Consider the following 15924-nt stretch of genomic DNA (forward strand, 5'->3'; position numbering starts at 1 on the left):
GTAAGATAATTATGTTTATCCTGATTTTTTAATCCTATTTTTAAAAATATATGGGTAGACCAACAAAATAAAATAATTTCCCTAAAGACAAACAGGAAGTTCAAACAGGAAGTTATCACCTAGAATAAAACTGTACAGCAGTTTTTCTGACACATAAAGTGTTTCATTGTATATGTCTGTACTCTTTCTACATGTTTTTTTTTTCCTAAAATAAGTGGGAAAATGCAAGACCATGAAGGAGTGATTCCCATGCAATTAGAGGGAGTGTTCCATGCCTCTCTACACAGAAGAGGGATTAAAAGCCCTAGTTTCAATGGACTCAGTTGATCATTTCACCCAGCCCACTCCTGATTTATCTCTGTAATCCATGATTGAATCTAAATTCAGTTTGAAAGATCATTCTTTGCTGTGTCACCAATTTCTCTTAAAATTTGAACAATCCACAATAAAAATTAAAGTCCCTGCTGAATGAATTATAGTCAGAGTTTTGAGGTTCCAGAAGTTTCTTGGAATCTCAGAAATAGTCATAGCAAGCACAGGTGATCTACAGCACTTGCTATGACTATTTAAAAATAGAAAATGCTTTATTCCATTCTTTCCATTCATTCCATGTCTCCTACATTTGGGCCTAACCTATAGGTTTATAGCAGTGGTCTTAAGTTGGAAATTTTCACTACTATTGTTAGTGATGACACAAAAGAAATTATGATAGAATTGGACTATATATGACCCCTGTTCCTTTTCTTTGATGACTTTTTAGGTAGTCCTTTTTGCTAGGCTGTACTCTTTTTTAGTTGTGTGACTAGCCACTGCCAATATAATCATGGATTCATATTCTGGAACTTCTGTACTTTGGAGACCATCTGATCCTGAAGGGTCTTCAAAAGCCCTTCCTGCCTAAAGCAGATCTTAATGACTTGTTTCTCCCTTCAATCTCTATTTTCCTTATTATACTTCTTTTGAATTTTTACTCAAACTCAACAGAGAATCTAAGCATATAATTTAAGGGAAAAATAAATATAATGAATTCTACACTCCCTCTGAGACAACCAACAAAAACAAACCCACAGTCTTTACCAAAGTATTTTCACAGTGGAGTTTACATTTTTACCTACTGCCTGAAGGAGGAAAGAAACAGTTGGCTCTCTCAATTTTTAGTGTTCTTATCATATTCCTCCTTTAAAGTTCATGTTACCATCCTAAGGAGGTTCAAGAAGAGAAAGAGTGACCATTGATGACCTTTGATTTTTTTCAGAACGGAGGTTTAGCACCTGTACCATAGTCTCTAGGAGAGTGGATTGTACTGATTTTTTAAAAAGAAAGAAAATGCTCGGTAACCAGTAGTGGTGTTCAGTAGTGCCTGCAGGCTGAATTTCTTTTGATCTCATTCATTATTCATTTATCAGACACCTATTGAGCACCTACTTTGTGTCAGGCAGTGTACTGAGCACTTTATATGCAATATTGTATTTAATAACAACTCTATGAAGTGTGAGATAGGTACTATTATAATCCATTTTACAGATGAGGAGGAAACTGACACAACATATGTATTAGTAACATCTCCAGATGCCTTCTTCAGTTGGCCTTAATTCCTCCTTTTTCTTTACCCCATTCCAAATAATACTTTGATCTCCCTCTGTAAATTACTACTTTTTTATCCACCTAATATACCTATGCAAGATAAGTGTTGTGTATACCGTGATCATCTTATTTCTCTTCAGTAATCTCCCGTTTCCTCCTGAGAAAACTTCAAACCCTAAGTCACGTATTCAGAATCTTCCACTATGTGGCAGACTGCTACTTGGCTGCCTTAACCACAGAGCATCTATTTATTTTTTGGGTGGGGGGAAGCAGGAAGGAAACAGGCTTAGATAAAAGTCTACCTTTCCCAGCTTTCCTGCCTTTTCATCTACTGCCTGAAGGAGAACAGAAATAGAAGCCTCCCTCATTTTTTTTCTGTCCTTACTATATTTCTCCTCTAAGTCCATTTTACCATCCTAAAGAGGGAGTGTTCAAGAAGAGAAAAAATGACCACTGATGATCTTAAATCCAGACATTACTGTCCAGTTCCTTATTTACAACTACCTACAGGACATCTTCATGTGAATTTCTTACAGATATTTCAGGTTCAACGTGTACAAAATACTTATCTCCCCTTCCCCCCACCCCCGGAACTCCACTGATCTCCCTGTGCACCCTAGCGCTTTGAAGGTGCCCCCTATCAACCCAGTCCTCTAAATCAGAACCTTGGGTATCACCTTCAGCTCCTCCATCTCTCTCATTCCCCATCAAATCATTACTTAAGTCCTATAAACCTCACTTTTTGAATGTCTCTCAAACTCATCCCTCACTGCCACTATATTAGTTCAGCCTTTCGTCATCTCACTCCTGAGACTTGTTCTTTTTCATTCTCATAACTATTGAAAAAATAAAATAAAATCACATCACTCCCTTGAATAAAACCATTAAGTGGTTTCTCACTTTATACAGTAAAAATAAAAATACACAGCATAAAGACCCTTTATTTTCTAGCTCTTGCATACCCTTCCAACCTCATGTCCTGCTACATCTTTTCACTCTTCTTTGCTCCGTCATACTGTGGAGTTGTACTTCTCAGTACTTTTGCATTTGCTTCTTCTCTTTTCTTGGGAAACTCTTTCCTTTGCCTGGAAGATTTCTATTAATCCATCAAGTTCAGCTAAAATATTATCTCCTGACAGAAGAATCTTTCATTTCCTAGCGCATAGCAGACAGTTTACAGGGTTGTTGTGAAGGTTAACTGAGATAGCATATATGAGAATACAAACTATGAAGCTCTATTTAAACATAAGATACTATGTAATAGCAATTTGTCTATTAATTATTAATACAGGTAGTGGTTGAGGCCATGAGACTAGATATGATTGACAAGGGGCAAGTATAGAGAGAAGGCATGAGAATGGTAAAACTAGGAATCACCTAAGTTTGGGAAAAGGAATTTGGGAGAGTTTATTGTGCACTTGTTATTCTCATTATATATTTGTTTGCAAACTCCTGGAAAGTAATAGCTGTTTTGCCCATTTTAGTATTTTTTAAGCAGCACTTAGGATATTGCCTTTAAAAAAGTGTTTGTGGGACTAAAATAATGATTGTTAAGGGTTCTTATGTGTATCTAACCCAGCTAAAAGGGAATATGATCCATAGTTAATAAATAAAATATGTTTCAAATATATGCATGTTGGTTGAATTGCTTTAGAAAATATTAATAATTAAATTAATGATTATGAATTTATGCCCAAATAAACAGCTCCCTGGTCTCTCCTCTAGTCTGAAGAAACAGGTCCTTGGCTACTATCTGTTGCTTGTTTGGACGTTAGAACCTAGGAACGCCAACTGGGTTTTTAATCCTGGAAGTTTGAACTTGACATGGAGAGAGTTGTGTCAGTTTCTCCATGAGCCAGAAAATTTAATGTGTAAACTTTTCTCATCATGTTTAGCTTTGACCACTTTCTCTGTGTACTGTGGAGGGTTGAATCTTTGATTTCCATAGCATTGATTTGGTTTTCTGTAGTGTTAATTCTGCTCTTTTATGTCCAGTACAGATTTTAATTCTGTTAATACATTTCGTATGTTTTCTTTTTCAGCTTTAGCATTTCTGCCTTCATCTCAGTTTGCTATTTCCCTGCTTTAGTTCCAGAGGCCATTTCTTTTATCTTTTCTGAAGATGCAAAATAGCTGTCTTCTGAAATTTTCTTCCCTTTCTTATTTTTTAGAAATAAAATTTTCCCATGAGTTTTTAGGGCAGCGTCCTCTTTCCTGGCTTTGCATTTTCAATGCATAGGTACAATATTGTTTTGTTGTTTATCCCTCCTTGGTGAGCACCATTTGATCTAAAATTTTCCAACAGAGTTGAGTTTATATTTACATTAGGTTCTCTCCCTATTCAATGGGTACTGGTAACTTCTCTCAGACCCAGCTTTAAAGGACAGGTAGATATGGCTAGCCGTTAGTTCGGTCTACTTTCTTGTAGAAAGGCAAAATATAATTCCAATTTCTTTATTTTTGGTTAAAATTTTATGACTAGTACATCATATCCAATGTGATGAATTTTGGATCCACAGGACATGCATGTCATAATTTTGAAATTATTTAGATTTGGTTAATTATTGAGAGGTTAGTAATTATTACACATTGAAAATCCTTTTTAAAAAAAAAAATTAATTATTTATTTATTTTTGGCTGTGTTGGGTCTTCGTTTCTGTGCGAGGGCTTTCTCTAGTTGTGGCAAGTGGGGGCCACTCTTCATCGCGGTGCGCGGGCCTCTCACTACCGCGGCCTCTCCCGTTGCGGAGCACAGGCTCCAGACGCGCAGGCTCAGTAGTTGTGGCTCACGGGCCCAGTTGTTCCGCGGCATGTGAGATCTTCCCAGACCAGGGCTCGAACCCGTGTCCCCTGCATTGGCAGGCAGATTCTCAACCACTGCGCCACCAGGGGAGCCCTAAAATCCTTTTTAATGTTCCATAAAATGTTGAAATATTTTTTAAAAAATCTGTAAGCCAAAGAAAGGTAAGTTAACTCAGGATAGAAAAAAAATCTTTCGTAACTGTCCCCTATCACCATTTAGGTAAGATGTACTGGGTTGAATAGTATCGCTTCAAAGTTCATGTCCATCCCAAACCTCAGATTGTGACGTTATTTAGAAATAGGTTCTTTACAGGTTAAGATGGGGTCATAATGGATTAGAGTGGGCCCTAAATCCAAAATAACTTGTGTCCTTATAAGAAGAGGAAAGACACAGAGACAGAGAGAGACACACAGAGAGAAAATGTCAGGGGGCAGAGATTGGAGTTACGCACAAGCCGAAGAATGACAGGGATTTCCAGCAATCACCAGAAGCTAGAAGAGAGGCATGAAGCAGATTCTTCCTCAGAGCCCACAGAAGGAACCAACCCTAGTGACAACTTAACTTCAGGCTTCTGGCCTCCAGAACGGTGAAAGAATAAAATTTTGTTGTTTAAGTCACCCATTCTGTGGTATCTTGTTATAGCAGCCCTAGGAAATCAATAGAGAGGATAACTGCAGTTGAATATAGTATTCAGCAGATAGGTCTATAGTAAAGAATATTCTGGCATTGAGATAATAGAAAGATAAATTTTTCTTTTCTACAAATAGACATCTCCCATCCCCCTCTTTTTTTTTTTTTTTTCTGTGAAAAATCACTTGATTTTGAATTAAGAGGTAGTGATTCAAGAACCAATTTTGCTACTTGGGAAAATCACTGACGTTCCCTTCATGCCTTGATTTCCTCATTTATAAAAGTAGAGCTCTATAGTTCAAAACTTCAAGATATTGGGCATCCACAAAATTCCAGACAGTAAGTTAATAGTACTAATTTACATCTAAGATAGTATTGAGCCAGTTTCTTCCAATTGAAAACCAAATTAAATTCATGGTTTTGAGTTCACTTAAAATAATCTCCTTAGAGACCTTTCATACATCGCTGATGAAAATCAGATTAGGGGCAGTGATCCCAGTACCACTGCTAGACCTATAGTACAAGTTGGTTTAAGATTTCTCAGGCTAGTTTATAGATATTCTAATAAAACTGAGTATTAATAACACTGTAGTGTTAAACAATATTTTGAAATTAGACTTATATAAATAACACTTTGCCAATATAATGTTTTTAAATAGACTTTACTTTTTAGAGCAATGTTAAGTTCACAATACATATAATGTTTTTAGAAACATTCATTGATGATAGACCTTATTGGTTCTGATTGTGTAGATTGTAATATAGTATTAGAAGTTCAAGCATGTTGATTTTCGATTGGATAAAAAATAAGACTAAATAACAGCCTAACTGTATTGCTTCTTAATATAATGTAGACCCTTAACATTCCTGAGGGATGTGTCCTAAGACCTTCCTGACTCCCTATTATATGAATATCACTCTAGGATAAAATTGCTTTGTTGGTAAAGTAAACCATATTGCCTATTTATAGAATATTAAGTGAGACAGTAAATTAAATAAGCACAACAAAGCTAGGTTGAGGTGCAGACACTGGGTGGTCATTTGACCAGATTTATTAATTTAGTTATCAATTACAGCCACCAGCTTCATAGTCATATAAGGTTTACATTTGAGCTTTAGCAAATGACATATTACTGTCATTATAACCTTCAGAGTCATTCACAAATAGATACAGCCCAAAGATTAAATTTATAAAGGCCACATTTTATTAAAATCCTGCTACCTGGAAACATTAAAATGTTCATACATCATTGTATTACTTGAAAAATAAGTGATTGACATTTGAGATCATGGCCATTTTGAAAGCAATTTGAATCCAATGGATGAGGATCGGTTTTGAAACAGCTAAAATTTACTCTTTGGCTTTTATGAATTAAACAGGCATTTTTAAAAATAAGGTTTTCTAAATACTTCTTAATAGATTGAAGCTCTTTCTCCTTAGGAGCTAATAAATCTATTAATCTATGAGAATGGACCATTAATGATATTACTTACGCTTGTACTCTTTGTATCCTAAAAGCTGTGTGAACGATTTGCCACTTAGGCCAGGAGGAAAGAATACAGTAACCCAACTCTATTTATGTCTTTAGAAACTACCAGTGTTCATCTGAGTGGTCTGTATCTCTCCAGCAGCTGTTAAAATAACTTGTAGGGTCACCTTAAAACTAATTAAGGAAGCCTTATTCAGGAACATTAAGGCAGTTAAGACACAATGTCCCTGCTGCTGCCAGGTGAGTATGCTTTCTACTTATTTCTCTGAATATTTCTTTCCTGCTTCTCCCATAGGAAGGATCACACTGTTTCTTGGTGATGCATTTTATTCAAAAATAGTATAAATGAATAGAAAGATGACAAAGATGAATCTCTTCAGATTGATGACAAAATATTTTTCCGTCAGAAAATTGTCCTCTTTGGTAGTTATGGTGATAGTCTTCTGTGGGGTGAACTGGAGCTGGGGCAAGTAACAGGCTGTGGTAGTAGTTTCTGACCAGATCCTAGATCTGGAATTAGGGTAGAATACAGTCGTCCCTTGGTATCTATGGGGGACTGGTTCCAGGACCCCCGTGGATATTAAAATTCATGGATGCTCAAGTCCCTTATATAAAATGGCTTAGTATTTGCATATACCCTATGCATACCCTACCATATAATTTAAATCAGCTCTAGACTACTTTTAATTCTGAATACAATGTAAATAGTTGTAAATACGGTGTAAGTGCTATGTACATAGTTGCCTGTTCGGCTTTTTGGAACTTTCTGGAATTTCCACCCCCCCCAATATTTTTGATCCTCAGTTGGTTGAAGCTGTAGATGTGGAACCCATAGATACTAAGGGCCCACTGTAGAATCTTTTAAATGAGACTGAGCAGGGCAAGATCTTCTCAAACAAAGATCTCCTGACTCACCAATTTGTACCACCAAATGAGGAATTTTAGAATGGATTGGCAGATTTCCACCAACGAGTCAGATTACAGGGCATTGCTGAATTTGGATAGCTGTAACATTTCCTACTTATTCTTCAAGTTCTTGTTCAAATACCGTGAAGACTTCCCTGATTAATCTATTCCAGAGTGATAGTTCTTCTTTTCAGTTTTCATTAGACTTAAGATGCATGGAATAATCAATGAAATACCACCAAGACACATAGTTTTCCTTTTAGATTTTAATATCCAACTATATTTTAAAGCTACTTAGTGCAGAAGCTGTGTCTTGTATCTCTACTTTGATTCATTCAAAGTGCCAAATTCCTGATTCATAATAAAGCTTGGCAATTATTTGGTGGATTAATTTCCTCTGTCTCTTTAGTGTTCATTCTCAGTGGGTTATTTTTCTGTGATTTTACTATCTAGAAGAATTAAAATTCACTTGAGCATTCTGATAATTGGAAAGATTATTTTTATAACTCAATAATGATTCTGTTTCATAATTGGTATAGTAAGTGTGATACATAATTTTCTGTTTACAGAACCCCAAATAATGAAAAACAGTTGTTTTTATACTGATTTTAAGAGAAAACTTAACATCTTCCAGCAGGTGATTATATTTCTTATTATTCAATATAGGTTTGCACCATATGTAGTGGAATATATTATAAAGGAATTTAAACAAGAAGTGACTTACTGCTTGAATTAATTTCCGTGAATGCCATGTGATTAGATTTATGAAAGAAAGAGGATATTATATTTGACAAAAGGGAGTTTCTAGATTTATTTGACTGGGCAATAGTGTTTACAATTGGCATTGGACACTGGAACCAAACCATCTTGTAGCAACCAGTATAATCATTTGCAAGCCAAGAAAATGTTTATGTTCTTCCTTAGGTATTGATAGATGTCTCTTCCTCCTTCTTCCTTCTCCTTCTCCTTCCCCCTCCCCTTCTCCTCCTCCCCCTCCTCCTCCTTCTCCTCCTTCTTCTTCTTCCTCCTGCCAAATGAAAGTTGTGCTAGACTATTTTTTTCTCTGACTGTTCCTTGGACCTGATCATAGCTTTTCAAGGCCTTTGTAAAAGTTTAAATGGTTTTCCCTTTTATACTTTCTAAAGGAAATGTCATATATTTTAATGTTTTGCAAGTGATTGTCTATGTGTAGGTTATACTTGTTGATCTAAAACAAATAGCCAGTTATTTTTCCAGCAAAGATGTGTTTATTCAGGATCAACTGAGAATTGCAATTGAGGTCTGCAACCATGGTGAGCCACGTATAAGTGCTTGCACAAGCCAGGGGGAGGAGAACTCTTTTATAGAGGGGAAAAGTTGGGAGGGCTACAGTAAACAGAGTCCATGGCTTTTCATTGGCTGAGTTGTTGCCGGGAAAGAAGAGGAGGAGCTTTTCTTCTTCCTGTTGGGCTCTGCTGTTGTCATATGGTGTGAGAATTCCCCCTTCTGGTCTCCTGAGTCTATTTAATTTAGGTTTCTGTTTATTAATTTTTCATATGTTTCCCTTTTAATCAAGATTTTTCTCTAAAAGCATCACTGATCAAGAGTCAGGTTTTCCCGTTTCAGTGGCTTTTTGTCCCTCAATGCCAGGAAGGGCCTTTCCTGAGTGTTCTGTGTCTTGTCAGAGGGAAAGTACACAGATGAGAAACATATTGAAGTCACATCTGAGTAACAAGGAGGGGTGGGAGGGACAACCTCTCAGGCACTTTTTATCGAAAGTCCATATGTTATCAAGAGCATAGGCATTGGAGAGCATCTGAAGCGTTATGTTATCATCAAAGGTTTGGTGACAAAATTCTAAGAGGCATGGTTCAGATATCTTGGGAAATCTATCTCATCAGATGTTATCTAGTTTATTTCTGGAAAATCTTTACTTTCAGGTCACCAGATGATGTGCAGATCCAGGTAGATTTCAGCACTTTCTTTAGGTGTGTCATATAAATCCAAGAATCTATTCCTTGGAGTTTGGTAGCACAAGGGATGATTAGCAGTACCTGATAGGAGCCTTTTCAGCAAGATTGAAGAAAGTTCTTCTGGAGGTGTCTTTTCCAGTAGATGAAATTTCCAGTGGGTCACAATATTAGCTGTGGGTCAAAAGAAGCAGGAGCCAAGTGCATTGGGCATCCTGTGACTACCTCAAAGGGTGAGTGTTTATGAGTTCCAACAGTGGTGGATCTGAGATTTAGAAGGACCAGTGACAATGCTTCTGGCCAGGGTATTAGGAGGGCCTCTACAAATTTTGCCAATGGTGTCTTAATAATGCTGTCAGTTTATTCAACTAACAGGATTTAGGGTGTTAAGTGCAATAAAATACTGTAAAACTGGCCAAACAGTGAAGACTTGTCAAAGCACCTGACCAGGAAACTGGATTCCTCGATTATTATGAAGTTCAAGAGGAATTCCCCAAGCAGGGATAATTTCTTCCAAAAGAACTTTATCCACAGAAGAGGCAGTAGCCTGTCTGCAAAGGAAGGCTTCAGTCCAGCATGAAAACATACACACGTGATTAAAATACATTTATATCCATGTGATGGAGGAAGTTGTATGAAATCCATTTGCTAGCCCTCTAGTGGTCTATTAGGCAGTTTAAAATTTTCAGAAGGTTCTCTAGAATTACAACCAGAACACCAGCCCCACTAACTTATTGTACGATCAGGCTTGGGCAATTGCTAGTGATGACAAATTAAAATTATAATGGAGTAATCATAGTTCAGGCATACAAAAATGGATTTGGGCAGCCATTGAGCACCAGGCCTCAGGCACATCCCTGCACCACTAAGAACTTGAATTTTCTGTGAACTATACCTAACCCAAGGTTTTTAAAACGTCTGCTAGCTGCAACACTGTGTTTCAAGGTTCTTCTCCCTTCTAACTATGCAACCATTTCAGAGCCCAACCAATCCTTACTTAACAAGCACCCTTACTTCTTGCCAGATCCAATTATAATTCTTGATAAACAATTCATATAACTAACTGTAACCTTGTGCTTCTTGCCTTTATAATCCCCCCCCATTTTGACAGTTCAAGCACTTCTTCAATCTATGTCTCCTGGGCTGCTGTCCTAACAAACCCCAAATAAGCCCCTTTTTATTTTAATCAGGTCTCTGTTTCTCAAATTTTGGTTAATACTAGATGACTTTATTGGGCAATTCCTAGGGCTTTTCCAATGCCTATTGATTGGAACAAAACATAGGCTCCCACACAAAATATCTGATGAACCTGTTCATGACTATTACAATCAAATTCAGATTTTTTAAAAGAAAGTTCTGGTTTTCCTTCAGATGTTGATTCCACTCAGTAGCTTTTAACTCTGTTTATTAGTGGACTGAACCAGGCCCTTCCCCTTCCAGTAAAAAGGACCAGGGTGGGATGGGAAACATGGCCACTCCAGATTTAAACTGTCAAACCTGCTCTAACACTCTAGATGAGTCACCTAAAAGGAAGATTGCCAGAATTTTTAATCTTCAACTCCAGCAAATGAAGGCCCCTAAATGAAACCAAAACCCTCCTAGTTTCTGCTCTTTCCTGCTATTGAGCTCCATTTCTTTTTCCAACTAGAAGTCTAGTGCAATAACATTTAGCAATTTCTTCAATGCAATATACTTAAACCAAACTCCTAGCCTTTACCCTTGTGATATATCGTCAAACAAGTTACAGCCTCTCCCACTTCTCTCTTCTTTTAATGGTGTCTCTATTTTCCTAATCATCTAAACTTGAAACTTTGGACTCATTGCTGACTCTTTACCTCCACAACAGCACAACAGTAATTAAATTCTAATCATATTTTTAAAAAAATATCATTCCCATTATTTTCCTTCTCATTCCTATGGTTGATGCTCAAATACAGATCCTTAATATTTCTAGGTGTATGGCAATAGCCTCTTAACTAATTTCTGCTAGGGACAGCGTTCTCTCCCGCTTGTCTCTAATTCATCCTAAATGCAGCCACTAGGTGAATTTTTCTGAAAGGCTATTTTAAATACCTCTTTCTCCTGAAGCAAACCCACAAATATAGTCTTCCCTATAGCATGAAGTTCACACTTTCTTTTAAGCCTGGCATTCAAGGTTCTGAACACCCTGACCTCAAGTCTCTTTCCTGTCTATCTTCTTTTACCCCCTTACAAAACCACTCTCTCTCGAAAACACCTGTTTTACTCACTATTGCTCAATTATATCTTACACTTTTATTTATGCCTTTGTTCCTGCTCTTGTTCTCATCTGGAATATATTTTACTATTCTGTTTATATCCAAATCATAAATATTCTCTATGATGCCTTATACCCATTCTAATCCTTAATAACTCAATTCTTTTAAACCACAGTATACGTTATTTATATAATCTATTTATAATTACATATAAAAATTTTTAAACCTTTATATTGTTATTAAATTTTTTTTGTTATTAATGCCTTGTCTCTGTGTCATAACTTCTTTGTATGGCACCTGGCACAATATTGAATATATAATAGATACTCAGTACTTAATGTCTGTTCCATTGAGTAAAAACTGGTTCCCAGAGTAAATACCTTTGAGTCCTTAGGAATGAGGGTCTTATTTGGCTGTATTTAGGAAAACCATTAAAAAAACTCTAAATGATAACAATTGATGAAGAGAAAATCAGGATATAGTCACAAAAGTGCTAAGCTAATTATTCTTAAATGAGGATTAATAAATAAACATATGTTATAGACACTTTAAAAAGCAGACTTAATAGTGTATTTGAAAAACAGAGTGATAGCTATATATCAGTGAAGATATTTGGAAATATCCAATGGTATATATTTTAGTCTCTTTTCCTTTTATATTAAATCTAGAGAGAAAATGAAAAAGAATTATTTCCCATGGAGATCTCTGTAAAACAAAGGGGGAAAAATGAGCAATTTGACAAATCAATGAAAATCTAGAAGTTGGGAAATCCCCTTAAATGATTTTTTAAAGGATTATCTAAGGATTCTTATTCTAGAATGGTTAAAGAAGTGAATGGGTTACTGTTAATAACTATAATGCTTATATAGAATTTATCATGTGTAAGGCACTGTTCTATGTGTTTTACATATAGAATATAAAATCCTACACATATAGAATCATAAAATCCTATAACCACCACAAGGGGCAAGTACTATTACTAATATTCTCATCTTACAGTTGAAGAAATTGAGGCACAGAGGGTTAAGGAGTTTACCCCAAGGTCAAACAGATAGTAAATTATGGCACCAGGATTCAAATCTAGGCAGTTTACTTCCAGAATCAACACTTTTTTCTTTCTTTTTTTTTTAAAATGCAAATAAGACATACATACAGAATAATATCATTCATAAATGTACAACACAATGAATTATCACAAAATGAACAAACTTCCCAGGTAAAGAAGTAGAGGACTGAAGCATGAGGAGAACTTCTGGGGTAGAGAGTCTATAATCCTATGTTCTTAACTACTCTCTATATCGCCTCTCAACAGATTTCTGGACATTACTCTCCACCTTAAAGTTCTTACTATGATTTCAGTTGAAGCTGATTTAAATTTATAGTGCTCATTCTGAAAAAGCAATAGAAAATAACAAAAACAACAAAAACGCAAAAAGCCTGAAATGTGACGTTATTTTCTTGCCAGAGTTTGAATACCTTTTTTTTAAATTAATAAAGCCAAAAATCATTTTGTAATTCTACTGAAGCTCTGGCAAAGTAAAGGCACACTTCTGAGCAGCACAGTTAATGCAGTTTTGACTATATGCAAACCCTAATGCTCTTGTTGTAGGTCTGTACTAAAGGACAAGGGCTGTGGAAAGGATTAATGGTGAATGATGTCACAGTTCTGTTTCTAGTCTTCTATTTGTCAGCCCCCAGTACCAAACTATCCTGCAGACCCTTGAGCTATTCCTTTTGGAGTTTAAACTGACAGAGTCTCTTTCTACTTTGAAGTTCCTGACAAAGTTTGACCTTGTATCAATACTTCATGGATACGTAATTATGGTTTGAGACAATTAGTGTATAGATCAAATCCAATGGAAGAGGTCTTTTCTTCAATGGCATGCAGAAGTTAAAATATTGTCTTTTTTGAAAAAATTATTAAAGAGAGGAGTTTGGAGAGTAAAAAGTGGAGAAGATGGTGCAGCTATTACATTGCTTTGCAAGTAGAAGGCGATTCAACAGGGAGACACATATATATTTAAGTATTCATGACTACAAGAAGAGGATGGCATTCAATACAGCATTGAGCACATATTCTGTACTAAATATTGTTTGAATTGAAATAAGGTGTTTTTTTGTGTGTTTGTTTTCACCCAGCAGAGATTTTATAAGCAAAAACCAAAGAAAACCTCTGTGCCTTTCTGTACATTATTATTGAACATTAAATTGTTACAAAACATGGATGGTCATAGATCATATTAAACTAAAGTTCTATTGACAATCCTTTGATTCCTTATATTATTTTTATATTGGAGAACACACATACTTATTTTTCCTAATTAGAGCTTGGAAATATATGGTCACACTGCTTCTGCTTCTGCTTCTCCTTCTCACCTTTTAGTTTTTCACATATAAAAAAGGGATCATCCCAATCATGATTACTGTGGTTCTGTCTTTGCTTAGCTAACTATTATGTACCAAGCCCAGCCCCTGCCCTGTTTCTCTATTTTCTGAAAAGATGGCGTTTTTACTGTATCCAGTAGCCCATATCCTGTATCTATGTTTTCCCAGGTTATTGTCCAAGATCTGAACTACATAATTTTTAAGAGAGTCACCTCTAGAGTCCCTCTGAGTGGTCTCCAGAAATCATGGGCTTAGCTTTTGGAAGCTGGTATATAACTGTAGTTAAGTGGGTGATTAGCATGACTGGCCTTAGGCACAGTTGTAAAACAAGTGACATTTTGCAACTTTCCTTTTTATTCATAATTAAGTACCATGTAAAACAAATACAGTCAGTCCCCTACATATGAACCTTCAAGTTGGGAACTTTCAAAGATGAGAATGTGCGTTCGCATGTCCAATCACGTAAGTTAGCTCACGTGTCTGGCGTACATCGTCACGTGCGTGCATCCTCTACAAGTTGTTGTGCTTTTGTGTACTTTCCTGTATGGTATGCATAGAGTACAGTAAGACAGTATCTTTATATCAAGCCCAGGATGTCCGGAAGCAAGCATAAAAGCGGCAGTGATATAGCTGGTACTGCTAAGAAGCACCAGCTGTTGTACAGTAGTACACTACTGTACTTTTCAAGGTACTGTACTGTAAAGATTAAAAATGTTTTCTTTATTTTTTGCGTTTGTTTTTTATGTATTATTTGTGTGAAAAGTATTATAAACCTATTACAGTATAGTACTCTATAGCTGACTGTGTTAGTTGGGTACCTAGGCTAACTTTGTTGAACTTACAAACAAATTGGACTTATGAAAGCACTGTCGAAACAGAACTTGTTTGTATGTAGGAGACTTACCGTATTATGTATATAATGCATATGTGTCAGATAACATTACAAAACTAAACGTGTTCTTGCCCTACTTTGTTTCTCATAGGGTATAGTTATCTATGAGAAACTTTTAAAAATTAGGGAAGAGATTGCTCTTTAATAGAATTGTGTGACAACATACTGCCATGGGCAACTGACTGCCTCTCCCCATGTCCTAAAGTTACATTTCCTCCCCATTTTCTGTGATTCTTGGCTCTCTTTTTCAAGACTCCTTCAAAAACCTGCTCAAGGGAGTCATGGCCTTGGTCACATTTTTATATAATTAATTCTGCTCTTATAAGATCCACTGGTGTATAGAACATGCTGAACTCAGTTATGAAAAGCATGCTCAACTGATTCATTACAATTGGAGAAATTCTGGGGCATATATTACATTCATAATAGGTACGTTACTATATCATAGACTGTATTTAGATTTGGTTTTTAAAAATATCACTCAGTTTCTTCTAGATCCTAGTTGTTTTATATCCTGACTGGGTAGCTCTTCCTGTAGCCAGACCCTTTGGGTTAATGACTTTCCTAATTAGTTCATCTTTACTTCTATATCTCAGTCCAATGCTAGAGCTATTTCTATACTTCCTTTATCTCTGAGAAAGCAGAGCTCTATTTTTTTGGACCTTAGGTCATTTTTTCTTTTCTAGTTGAAACAGAATCTAGGCTGTCTAAATTCTGTTTCTCAAGGCCCAGTTCAATTCTTCCCTCTGTAAAATCTCTTGCCTTCCTATCTAGAACTCATTTCCTCCTTCACTGAATTCCTTATAGTATCTATTTCTTAATACTGCTTATTTTATATATCACTCACTTGGTATATATTCAACACAACAATTAGAAAAATATTATTATCTATTGTATGGTAGGTCCCATGCTATACACTGGAAACACAAAGTTCAACAAGGTAACTGTTCTAAGTGTCAAGGAGCTAATAATTTAGTGGAGTAGATTGTATATACACAACCAACCATTATGTAATTTTATAAGTATTACAATAGAAGTCTGAAATGGT

The 15924-nt window shown here is 36.0% G+C and overlaps 1 protein-coding gene across 6 annotated transcripts in view; it reads left to right on the forward strand.

Annotated features, from left to right (window-relative positions):
- Positions 1–15924, forward strand: part of RAD51AP2 (RAD51 associated protein 2) — a 66237-nt gene that overhangs the window by 3287 nt on the left and 47026 nt on the right. The window contains exon 2 of one of the 6 annotated variants that reach the window (XR_014234680.1): positions 6607–8050. The exons of the other annotated variants lie outside the window; for them this stretch is intronic. The gene's annotated coding sequence lies outside the window, so the exon portion shown is untranslated. The remainder of the gene's footprint in view (positions 1–6606; positions 8051–15924) is intronic. 6 annotated transcript variants of the gene reach the window in all.

This window comes from Balaenoptera borealis, assembly GCF_965194805.1.
Source record: "Balaenoptera borealis genome assembly, chromosome: 15".
Classification (NCBI taxonomy): domain Eukaryota; kingdom Metazoa; phylum Chordata; class Mammalia; order Artiodactyla; family Balaenopteridae; genus Balaenoptera; species Balaenoptera borealis.